The sequence below is a fragment of the Heterocephalus glaber genome, unplaced genomic scaffold (genome assembly GCF_053883595.1).
Source record: "Heterocephalus glaber isolate CG9 unplaced genomic scaffold, H.glaber_assembly_v1.0 deba00000331, whole genome shotgun sequence".
Classification (NCBI taxonomy): Eukaryota; Metazoa; Chordata; class Mammalia; order Rodentia; family Bathyergidae; genus Heterocephalus; species Heterocephalus glaber.
The window spans coordinates 24,605,301-24,615,841 of NW_028258142.1; the positions used below are offsets into that span (position 1 = coordinate 24,605,301).

At 44.4% G+C, this 10,541-nt stretch overlaps 1 long non-coding RNA gene across 1 annotated transcript; it reads left to right on the forward strand.

Moving 5' to 3' along the window:
* The first annotated feature begins 405 nt into the window (after positions 1-405).
* On the forward strand, positions 406-9,936 carry LOC147830062 (uncharacterized). Its single transcript, XR_015442623.1, has 3 exons — positions 406-564; positions 3,495-3,594; positions 7,730-9,936. It is a non-coding gene; the product is annotated as an uncharacterized LOC147830062 (long non-coding RNA).
* The last annotated feature ends 605 nt before the right edge of the window (positions 9,937-10,541 follow it).

A 10,541-nucleotide genomic window follows, 5' to 3' on the forward strand; every position in this document is an offset into this window, starting at 1 on the left:
TCTCTTCTCCAAGATCTGCCCAAGAGAGCATGCCTCAAATGTCTTCATTCTAAGAAAAGGTAGAGGATAAGTGATGGAGGGATTTGGCTAATACATCTTATTTCCTCATCACAGCAGAGAGCTAGATGCTGCTGCTTCCATTTTGCAATGCTAGAGAAGTCAGGGAGGTCAGAGAGCTCACCTAATCATTCCAATACTGAGACACAAGATGAGGGACTCTTCCCAAGACCTCAGTCAGGTAGTTGTGTGAAAGAAGATGCGAAAAATCAAGCACCTGACCTAAACCACCAAGAGTAAGTGGACCAGCCTGAGGATGTGGTCCCCAAGGCTGCAAAAGTTTTCTGTCCATAATTACCATGTAGACCCTGACACAGCCATTTTAATTTTTTCCAATGGGCCTCGCAGGGCACCTGTTCAAGGAGGAGTGGTCGGAGGAGACAAGAAGAACAAACACTGGAGAAATGTTGACCTCATTTATTGAGGGGTTTCTGAGTCCACTGGAGAAATTACAAACCAGGGAGAAGTCAGAAAGACATCTCAGAAAGGGAACGTTGAACAAAACAAGTGGGTTTTTAATATTCCTCTTCAATTCTCATTTGAATATAGAATTGTGTCATTTATAAGTTATCTTTCTTTATATAATAGATGAGTTTCAAGGAAGTGCTATATAGAAATATTTTTCTGAATAGATTTTATTTTAGATGTGAAGTGAAAAGTGTTTATTTAATGGACTCTTGAGATAAATTAAATTTCTAATGATCTAGATTGTCAGTGCTTATCTTCTCCCTCCATGCTTTAATCTGTAAAAATATATTCAGGATAATCTCTGGTATCATTTTCAGTTCTAATGTTCTGCAATGCTAGGAATTTGTTAAAACTTCTTTTGTTTTGTTTTTGACACAAGGTCTCACCATGTTGCCCAGGGTGGCCTTGAACTTACTGTGATCCTCTCTCCTCGGCCTCCTGAGTGCTGGAATTGCAGGTCACACCCAGCTTGTTAAAACCTTTTAAGACCCCAAATTCAATTAATCAGACACTCTTCCTGGATTTGGAATATCCTCTTACTAGCAGAGCCATTCAGTATTCCTTTTAAGCACAGTAATGCAAACCTTCCATAGTAATAAATAAAATTAGTGGTTCTTAAGAATTTCTGCTATGGTGCTCGCTTCGGCAGCACATATACTAAGAATTTCTGCTATCACTCTCTGTGGCCATTTCAATGAAAACTAAGCACTCAATCTGTCAGGGATCTTTCGGTTATTTTTGAATGACAGAACCAATTCATCCTGGTTTAAACAAGCAATCAAATGAACAAAAGGTTGGGAGTGGACTCACTGGTCTATACAGGAAAGTTTAAGGGATGAGTCTTCAAGAGTAGAGTTATCTAAGATTTCAAAGAATAGCAAGTCACTGTTTCTCTCTTTGGCACGTTGTCTTCTTTGTTAACTTGGTTTTCTCTACATGATGCTGAAGACAGCTACCAGCAAAGACAATCACAATATCAATGTGGCAACTTTAGCTGAAAGGATTTCATCAACATCTCTGGACACGAACTAGGCCATGTGCCCAATTCTGAAGTTGGAGGACTGGGGATAGAGTCAGCTCCACTCTGAACAACTCAGGTTAAATTCAGACAGAGGAAGTAGGCAGAAAATTGGGGTTCTAGTACCAAAAGAAAAATAAAAAGATATCAGGCGGGCAAAAGAGAAAACCTTTGCCCAATAGAAATATACACACCTTCTATTTGTTTCTGAGAATTGTCGTTAACAAAGAACCACAAACTATATTCTCTCAATGTCCTGGGGAATAGAAGTCCAACATCAAGGTTCTGTCAGGGCCTTGCTCTCTTGGAAATCTATAAGGGAGATTCCTTCCTTGCCTCTTTAACTTTCGGCAGCTCCTGGAATTCCTTGGATTGCAGTAGCATTACTCCAATCCCTGCCTACCTCTCTCTTCACATGGCCTCCTTCCCTGTATAATATCTTTGCCACCCTCTTTTATAAGCGCACTAGCAAAGGAATAAAAATTTCTTCCCAAGAGCCTTAATTAAACCTATCTGTGATGGTCCTATTTTTAAATAAGACCACATTCTGGGGTTCCAGTTGCACATGAATTGGAGAGGGGTACTTCTCAATCTATTACGTGCCTCATAATGCACACATCTATAAAATTTGCCATATGTTTTCAGGAGGTCTGTGGTATCGCTCAAGTCCACCACATAAAGGAGTATGGATCATAGATTAAGAGGCCTGAACCAGAGTTTTCTCAACCTCGTCATATTTACATTTGGAGCCAGATGATTCCATGTTATGAGGGATGCCTTGGGCATTGCAGGCTGTTTAGCAGCATCTTTGACCTCTACCCATTCAACACTGATAGTATGCCTTCCAGTTATAACAATTAGAACGTCTCTAGACATTGCCAAGTGAAACCTGGTTGTGGGGAGGGGAATATTGTCCCCAGTTAAGATTGACCTACACCAAAGCTGTCAAGATGTAAAAAGCCATTCTGATAATACAATAATCTTGAGTACATATACAGAGAGGTCTCATAGGTCAACCATACAAGAGTAATCCTGACAGCTTGTTTGTGGCAGTTGGCAGTTTGGGTTCCCTTCACACGCCTATCATGGCAGGATATTAATGAAGAAAGTGTCCTCTTATCTCACACCTTCCTTTAACCACATATCCAACCTCTCCACCATCAGCCATGTCACTAGGTCAAGACTTCAAAGAGCTCAAACTTCAACTTGGTATCTTGAAGCCTAAGTTCCATAGATAGCTTTGCTTAGCCCTTCCCTGAAGGCTCACACTCTTCTATTGTTTATTGTTTGGGAAGAAACAATGTTCCATCCATCTTTGTTTCCCTCTAGGACCCAGTTCAGTGCCTTATACTCAAACATCATTCAATACATGCTAAATCTATTAAAAATATAATACTATTACCTGGAATTTATTTCTTAATTCTATGTAAGATATATTGAGATCACTTGAGATCAAAATAAATGTTTGATTCTTAAGAAAATAATCTATTTTTAGAAGGAAAATATAATTTAACTTGGTTGCCTTGCATAAATAGGAAATCCGATTATTCTTTGATCTTACTTTTCCTTTTTAAAATTTAATTCACGGAGAGATGACCAATTATGGATGACCTATACCATAATAACATATCTGTTAATGTTCTAGAAAAAGCAGTAAATTAAATTAAATATTAATAGGTTTTGAATTGATTTGAGGAGCTAAAACAAATAGATATCATACGCTGTTGGATATAATTCTGTATATTTTTACTGAGACTGACTTTAAATTGGGAAGTAAAGGAGGACCCTTTCTTTACATCTCCAGAATCAATTTCCCTTGGGTCTTGCAATGGTACTAGACACTTGGTTATGTGTAATAAATAATAAACTCAAGAGCCAAGACGTGAAGCATGGTTGGTACACATAACTGATGCATTAACTTATTCTTTCATTTGTCTCTTCACCCATTCAGCAGGCATCCACAGTCACCTCCTGTGTCAGACATTGTTCTAAGTCCCAAGGATTAGAGGCAAACTAGAAACAATCCCAGTCCTCAAGGAGCTGTCTGAATGGTAAGAGGGGAGGCATGTAAACAAATGGGATAATTGATAAGACTTGGGGGGGTGTCATGTAGAGAACAATGGGAATACAATGTGGACAGATCTACCAGGGGAAAACCAGGAAAGTCCTCATGGAGAAAGTGACCCTTCCATCACTACAGGGTGGCTTGAAGAACATCCAGGGAATGGTGTCCGGGGCGCAGGAGGATGTTGATGTTTGGAAAGTACAAGAGCAGTAGGTCTTGGAGCTACTGCCTAACGGTCCTTAGCTTTGAGGTAGTTGTGTGATGCTGGGGAAATGGCTGAAGCCCCTAGATGGCACAACAGGTAGCCTGAGAAGATGAGGGTGAATGGAACTGGCAGGAACCTCTAGATCGTGAGGAAACCAGGGCAGGCCCTGCTAGACTTGAGGGCCTGTATACAAGCCTGAGACACTAAGGAAGCCCATCTTAACAGTCTAAGAGCACAGGCTCTGGACTTAAATCTGAGTTCTAATACAAGTTCTAATACAAGATCTGAGTTCTAATACTGACATTTTTCTGAGCCATAAAATGGAAGTATTCGATGTTGTTGGAAGAAATAAATGAGCTAATGTTCATGAAGCAGAATCTAGCACACAGCAACAATCACTAAATGGCAGATGTGGTCATCATTTTATTATGAAAATGCACATAAAGGATTAGAGAAACACATTTTAACCCTTTAATTACTAGATTGTTTATTCCAGAAATATTTATTGAGTTCTTTGGTACTCCAAACATTTTCTTTTCAGTACTAGTAGGGGAAAAAACAACATTCGTGGCCTAAGCTTAAGAACTCAAGAGAATCTGAACTTGGATAGGAAAAAAAGTGCATCTTTATTTTCATTAAACTAAAATTTAGCATTTCCCTCATCTACAAATGCAGGCAACTAACCATACTTTGTACCTGTGGCTTTATCACCAATAGAAATAGATATTTTCACATCACAGTCATTAGAGATATATAGAAATATTTATTAGAAATACCAATGCTTCAGAATTAGGGAGTCAATCAGTCAAGCACTTGTAGGTACTGTTTTTTTATGTGTTAATAAGTGAGCACATATAGGCCTATACCACAAATTGTGGATTCTTTTGCATTTCAATAATCATGTTTCAATATAGTTGGCTTCCTTTGCAATACTGTGTGCTATGTCTTATGCTTTTATAAGTCCTTATTCTGAAAAGAGATATGTAGGCTTCTCCAACAATGTCAGGGAACACACAAAGGTTAATACATGGAGTATATTAAAGTCTGAGAGGGACAGACAGAAACAAGTAACTTCACACCAGATAGTGACAGTGCAATGAGGGTTAAAAGGCAGAGAAAAGACTTGAGAGCAGTGGGTTTATTTAAACAGGACTCAGAGAAGGAGGAGGTGACACCCAAGCACAGATCTACAAGATGTCAGGTGTAGGACATCAATCAGAATGTCCCTCACCATGTGTGGGCGGGAAGAAGGTTCCGAGCTCAGGAAACAGCAGGGCAGGAGCTCTGAGCTGAGAGGGTGTTTGGTGTGTGCCTGTGGTGGAGAGGGGGCAGTGGGAGGCTGAGAGTAGCCAGGCCTAGAGGGCCTAGAGGCCAGGGGAAGACTGAGGGCTCCTGTCTCACACGATGGTCCCAGCACCTGGCCAAATAGGAGAACAAAGCGGACACTCCGTGAATGAAGGGCTCAAGGAAGTGAGTTCACCTCCTGGGTAGATTTCCTGGGTCACTTTCAGAGGTGAAAGCCAGGTGGCAGTGGCTAAGGACCTGATGGAGAGGTCAGCAGGAAGAGCCAACCTGCCTTTGCCTCGGCCCATGGGCTCCTGTACCAGGAGGGGCACGTGGGTGAACCTCAAAGGTACAGACCACTGTGTCTCTCTGTTTGGTGATAACTGACACCCCTTTGGTTTTACCCACCATTCAATACCTCTGCACCTTACCCCTGGACTCTGTCTCCCATCTGCCAGAGTCCAGCAGGGAGAAACTACGTGGCAATGGACAGGCAGCAATTCGAATAGTCAACACCATATTACAAGCCAAGCACTTTTCTGAAAACTTGACTTATTTGATTCTTAACGAACAACTTTCTGAGAAATTATTATTCTGAGATATTATTACTATCTCCACTTCACAGTTGGGGAAGCTGAAGCCTAGAAAGATTAGTTAAATAGCAGGGCACATAGAACTGATCGGTGACTGAGCTGAGAGGGGGCCACACTTTATGACTCTGGAAGCTAAAGAACCCTTGTCTTAACAACTACACCAAGCCGGCTGGGTGGTGAGCATGCCAGACACCCAGAGGACCCACGCTGAAGGCCAGAGTGCCAGCTGCCGCCTGGGAAGGATTCCAGTCAGACAGCATTTGACTCCCAACTGTCCCATTCATTCCTCTTGGAATCCACTTGGAACTAGTTATTATGACAAGAGAAATAAGACTTACAAATAGATGTGGAAAGACTTCAGGTGGCCAGAAGTAAAGCTTTCTGATTGGAAAAATGGCACATTTAACCCATGCTTGCTAACTGGTTAGCTAACATCATGAGGAGCCTTAGAAAGTTCTAGAATGGAAGCTCTGACAGACCTGAGGAAAAAAACACATCTCAGGGGCATGAGGGTGATTTTAACCAGGGTATCACTCACCTCCTACTCCAGAAGGACTGTGGTGAGAACTTAGGGCGGCCAGGCAGGGGCCTCCAGGAGGCCTTTTGAGAGACACTGGGGCTGTTCCCTGGGATGCTGCTGGAGACATGGGACCTGTAAGGGAAATCAGCAACCGTTCAAAGGACTCCCACTCAGCCAGTTACTCTCAGAAGGGAGGACATATGTGACTTTTGGAGCTAGAGGCCTCCCTCTCAATCCAGTCCTTCTAAATGAGAACAGTTGGATTCAACAAAAAGGTGAAAAGTATTGTCCAGGATGACACCAACCTGGTCTCAGAAGAGCAGCCTCTGAATCCCAGCACTCCTGACCTTTGGTCCAATGCTTCCCCACTGCCCAGTCTGGGCGTGCTTGCTTTTACACAGTGGTAAATGACACCTGCTCACCAACCTCTGAGATGCAGCTGTGGAGCAGGCTGAGAGCAGCCTGAGGAGGGGGAGGGAGAAGAAAAGGTGGGCTGGGTGACTTTCTGGAGTTGTTTTGGGAGCATGAGCCAATGTCAAGACTTTTCTGTTGCTGTAACAGAATACTTGAGCCTGGGTGACTTGTAAGGCAAAGAGATTGCTTTAGCTCATGGTTTCAGAGGTCCAAGAGCATGGCACTGGCATGTGTTGAGTTTCTAGAGAGGGCCATGATCTCTCCATGAATGGTGAATCAGTGGAAGGGCGCAGGTGGCATGTCAAAGAGATCACATGACAACAAAGGAAGCAAGAGAGCGTTGCGAGGAAGCCACTTGTGCTTTATAATAACCCACCCCCATGGGAACTGCACTCATGCCGTCAGGGGGTGGAGCCCCGTGATCTAATTAACTCTTAAAGGCACTGCACAGTAACACTGGCAAGGAAATTTCAACCTGGATGGGGAGGAACTCTGGCAGCCAGCATCTATGATGGGCACGTAGACAACTGGAAAGTGACAGTGACCTTCCAGACATTCAGGAAAAGGATCCCTCCAGCACAGTGTCCATGTTTTATTACAGGTCTCTGAATTCTCAGCCTCCTAGCCACCATCTGAAGGGCAAGGTCAGGGAAAGGCCATAGGAAGGAACAGACTGGGTGAGACCTAGGTATAAGGGGCCGGGAGGTGATTGTGCCTAGCTGTGAGGTTCAGGGCTCTGGGCCAAAGTACCTCATCTCCATTGTGTTTTTATTTTAGCTTTTTTATGGAAATTCTCCAAGTGACACAAAAATTCCTCTGTAGTATCACCAGCTACCGTAATTATCCCCCTTTGTTCAGTCTAGTTTTACACCCATCCTTCCCCCGTCATCCTCTGATCTACTTTATAGCAAATTCTAGCTGTTATATCATTTAATCTATAAACACTTTGTGTGGGTCATTCCTAACAACCCAGCCATACATTTTCTGAATCATCTTACAAATGTGGTTTTATAGTTGGTTTGTTCAAAGCAAGATTCAAACAATGTCTACACATATTGGATTTAGTTGATATGTCTGTTAAATCTCTTTCTCTCTTTTAAAAAAGCAACCAGGAAACCACATTGTGGTGCAAGCAAATGAGACCCTGACAGCAGTCATGAGAACCCCCAGTAGCACTAAGGACGGAGGACTGCACTCTTCACCACTCCTGCCCTGTGGTCCTTGACAGCATCCATTGCCCATGGAGCCATCTGAGTATGACCTTGCAGGAAGCCTGAGCATAAAAGCCTGGCTCCATCAACCAAGCACAAATGCTGGCATCGGTATGGATCATTTTTGTGTGTGCTGAATTTAGCACCATGTAGTAGATGCTCAATAAATCCCCACTGGATGGTGCTGTTCAATCAGATCTTCTCCTAAGAGTGAGATTTTAGGGCCACCCTTAATAGCTGGAGTGGAAAGATTTCAAACAGAAAATTAGCAAAATTTAATCTAAGAAAATCTTAAATCAAACATACTGTACTGTAGGCCAGCCACTGGTTTAAGTGATTTTTTTGTGGATAAACTCATTTAATCCTCACAGTACCACGATGACATGGGTACCATGTTTGTCCTTCTATAGGTGAGGAGATGCTGCATAGAGGTGAATACAGGTGACTTGCCAGCTCGAAGGCGGCAGAGGTAGGCAGAGGACCTGAGCGGTCTGGCTTTTAACCTCCACATCATTCGCCTGGGACACCCAAATACACACTCTGTGGGATGAGCTCCGAGCCAAGGGTCTGATGCTGAATTCACAGCTGACCACAGCAAACAGGCAGGGGGCTGACATCACAACCAAATGACTTTGAGCGGGGCAGCCATAGTGGCATATGTCTATCATCCCAGTAGTCTGGATGGCTGAAGCAGGAGGATCACCTGTTTGAGTCAGGAGGGTCAGAAACAACCTCAGGGCCAGCAGCACTATCACTCCCACTGCCTAGCTCAGGGCTACACAACACAGGGGTGTGGATCCCGACCTGGCTGGGCTGGGGAGAACCTATCTTACTGCCCAGGGCAGTGCCCTTGGCCAGGCCTCTCTACTGAGGATTGCAAATCCTACCAAAGCCAAATCCTATTGTTATTAATGCTTTCCTGCAGATCAACTTTATCCGATTTTTGGATGACTGTGAATACAAGGGCTCTAAAAACAGAGATCAGTACTGTATAAAAAATGAGGCTCTGGGGATGAGGGGGAGGAGGTGGGAGGGTGCCCTGTGGCCTCCTAGAGTCAAGGCCAAGGCCCTCAAGGAGCCTGCTTCCTGTCAGTGATAGGTCCAATGGACTGGGAAGAACTGGCTTAATAAATGTCTTACTTACTGTGGCATTTGGAGGAGGGCAGGCCCCAGCCAGGCCTGGAGCATCTGGGAAGTGCTATGGGGCTCGCTGACACTTCCCTGCCCTTTCCAAGGTGTTCTCCTGACAGCTGCTACCTGGGGGCCACTGGGCTGGAGCAACTGCTCATGTGAGGTGGTGACCTTCTAAATCTGGAGCAGTTAATAAACCTGGCCTGCCCAGGAGCCCCCAAGTTGTACCTCTGTGGTGGCTTCTGGCAAGTTCCTCTTGTTGTTTTTGATTCCCTTCTTCCTCCTCCCCCTCCCCTGTCCCATTCCGCCTGACATTTCTAAAGCCAAGTTTTGTTTCAAGCAATTAGCCTGTGTCAGGGATCTGGGGAGATGGGCTGAGTGCCAAGACACAGGCAGAGGCAGGCAGAACCAGAGTGGAAGAGCGCCGGGAAGCTGGCTGCCCACAAGGTCTCTGGGTGGTGGCCCCGCACCGACCACCCTCCCTCAGCCGACAGTGGGAGCTCGAGAGTTCCCCCCATGGAAGTCTGCCATCCCCTGCTCTAGAGCCTCCACCTGCTTCTAATCTAGACACCCATCTTCCCAACCTAAGCCTCTCAGGCCCTGGAGGTGCTTGGAGGCCAGAGTTCGTGCATATTTTCAACCTTTGAAAGTGGCAAAAAGAAGTTCTACATAGCCTGGTGTGGTGGCACACACCTGCAATCCAGCACTGCAGGAAGCTGAGGCAAGAGGATGGAAAGTTCAAGGCCAGCCTGAAAAATTTAGTGGCTTAGCCGGACCCTATCTCAAAATAAGAATAAAACGGGGTAGAGGATGTAGGTCAGTACAAATGCCCTGGACTCATTCCCCAGTACTGAAAAAAAAAAAGTACGTATTTATCCACAATAAGCTGTACAGCATAGGCTAAGAGAAAGAAAACAATTTTAATTTTTTTTCCTGGAATTATTTGTTCACTCAATATGGCTGTCTAGACATTCAGGTTGTCAACATTGTATGCTGACTAATAAAAACCAGGAATATAAAGTATTTCTGAATCAATGCGTTTCATGGGTAGATAACATCTCTCTTGCAGGGAGGAGGTATCCCTGGTGGGAGCCAAAGGGAGGAGGAGAGGTGCTGAATCCACACACCCTCCAGTACCTCCTTCTTCCAATTGCTCTCTGGGGCTCTCTGGCCCCTCCAGCTACCACACTCAGCCTCTGCCACCTGGCATCCCAGGAGGGTGTGCAGCCATTAATCCTAGCAGCTGGTTTCCATGATCTCAATGTCTTCAGGGCCAGGATGCAACGAACCAACTTAAGAAACCTATGTGTCTCTTAAAAGAAGGTCTAAGGATTCATGCAGCCCTTCCAGATCATGATTTCAGCAGTGGAGTCTTGAGACAGTCCCTGCTTTTGATGTAGAAGCCTAGGTGAGCATGTCAGGAAAAGGAAGACAAAGAGGCCCAGGGAGGTCACGGGAGCTGCCTAAGGCCAAACACAGAGTTGTATAGATGCTCATAACCAGAATTCACATCTCTGGCCTCCCAGAGCAGGGCTCTTCCCATTTTCAGAATGACAGTGACTCCCTGCCATTTGG